The 2084-nt window shown below is 46.8% G+C and overlaps 1 protein-coding gene across 1 annotated transcript in view; it reads right to left on the reverse strand.

The window, feature by feature from the left end:
* Positions 1-2084, reverse strand: part of FGD6 (FYVE, RhoGEF and PH domain containing 6) — a 139615-nt gene that overhangs the window by 33885 nt on the left and 103646 nt on the right. The gene's annotated exons all lie outside the window — the stretch shown is intronic.

Here is a 2084-nt window from a genome sequence, read left to right on the forward strand (position 1 = left end):
GGAGGCGGAGCTTGCAGTGAGCTGAGATTGCACCACTGTACTCCAGCCTGGGTGACAGAGCGAGACTCCGTCTCAAAAAAAAAAAAAAAAGAAATGGGGGAAATGCCACATGGAAGCATCCTAGATCTTAAGAATTTGCAAGTGTCATTTTGTGAGCTGGGTTATTAGCTTCATGGGCCTATCTGTGTTTTATTCTTTTTATTAACCCTTTGCCTTTAGCAAAGTGTTTTTCCATACTCCAGCCTTATTATCTTTGTAACTAGGTCTAAAGGAAAAAGTTTGCATTTTATCACGTTTGGGACTGCAGTTATTCTCAACTCAAGGCCATTGTGCTCCCTTAGGGACATGTAAACATGTATAAAGACAATTTTTGGTTGTCACAATGACCAGGAAGATCCACTGGTCTTCAGTGGGTAGGAGGCAGGGATGCCAAACTCCACGCACTACTCATTAGAAACCCACACAAAGATTATTCAGTACAATACGACAGTAAAATTCCCACTGAGAAAAACTAGTAGAGTGTTAGAAAGGGAAGCATCTCCTTCCAAGGCTGCTGTAGAAGCGACAGTGGTCATCAACAAAAGGACTATTAAATAAAAGACTGGCTGGGGTGGTGGCTCACGCCTGTAATCCTAACACTTTGGAAGGCTGAGGTGGGCGGATCATTTGAGCTCAGGAGTTCGAGACCAGCCTCAGCAATAAGGTAAAACCTTGTTTCCACAAAAAATCCAAAAATTAGCCAGGCGTCGTGGCTCATGTCTGCAGTCCCAGCAATTTGGGGTGCTGAGATGGGAGACTCATTTGAGCCCAGGAGGTCAAGGTTGCAGTGAGCCCAGATCACACCACGGCACTCCAGCCTAGGTGACAAAATGAGGCCCTTTCTCAAAAAAAACAAATCAAAAACAACAACAACAAATCAATTTCTGAAAAGGGGTTGAGGTGTTTTGGTCTAGTTATTGTAATCTACCAAAGGACAGTCTTCCTGGAGGTTTCTGTATTCTTTCAACATGTATCATCATCACTATTATTAAAAGAAAGCAGGTTTTCCTTATAGAGAGACCCCGACTATATATCAGATTTTTTTTTTTTTTTTTGAGACAGAGTCTTGCTATGTCTCCCAGGCTGAAGTGCAGTGGCATGATCTCGGCTCCCTGCATCCTCCACCTCTCAGATTCAAGCAATTCTCCTGCCTCAGTCTCCTGGGTAGCTGGGATGACAGGTGCACACCAGTATGCTCAGCTAATTTTTTTGTTTGTTTGTTTGTTTGTTCTGAGACGGAGTCTCGCTCTGTCGCCCAGGCTGGAGTGCAGTGGCCGGATCTCAGCTCACTACAAGCTCCGCCTCCCGAGTTTACACCATTCTCCTGCCTCAGCCTCCTGAGTAGCTGGGACTACAGGCGCCCGCCACCTCGCCTGGCTAGTTTTTTTGTATTTTTTAGTAGAGATGGAGTTTCACCATGTTAGCCAGGATGGTCTCGATCTCCTGACCTCGTGATCTGCCCGTCTCGGCCTCCCAAAGTGCTGGGATTACAGGCTTGAGCCACCGCGCCCGGCCTGCTCAGCTAATTTTTGTATTTTTAGTAGAGATGGGGTTTTGCCATGTTGGCAGGGCTGGTCTCAAACTCCTGACCTCAGTGATCCACCCGCCTCAGCCTCCCAAAGTGCTGGGATTACAGGTGTGAGCCACGGTCCTCAGCCATATATCAGAATTTATGGCACCTGGTACCCTCTTCACAGCAGGTATTCAAGAGGTTACCTTAGACACATTTCCTGCTTTCTGGCCTGCTGGAATTCCCAGTGGACAAGGGAGAGATGCCTTAAGATTTAATGGATGACAAGGCTGCTGCTGCTACTCGGTCACCTGGTCTCCCAAGCTCTACCTTCCCCACTCCATTCTGTGATTCTACTTTCCCCATGTCAGCCCTGATGCCTCTATTCTTTTTAACTCTTCTCCCTACCTTTCAAAGTTATACTTGCCTCACCTTCCCTCACCCTTGGAGTCTCATCCACACTGCTCACCACTCTTTTTTTCTTGAGACAGAGTCTTGCTCTGTCGCCCAGGCTGGATTGCAGTTGTGGGATCAT

The sequence above is a fragment of the Colobus angolensis genome, unplaced genomic scaffold (assembly GCF_000951035.1).
Source record: "Colobus angolensis palliatus isolate OR3802 unplaced genomic scaffold, Cang.pa_1.0 Scaffold10, whole genome shotgun sequence".
Lineage (NCBI taxonomy): Eukaryota > Metazoa > Chordata > Mammalia > Primates > Cercopithecidae > Colobus > Colobus angolensis.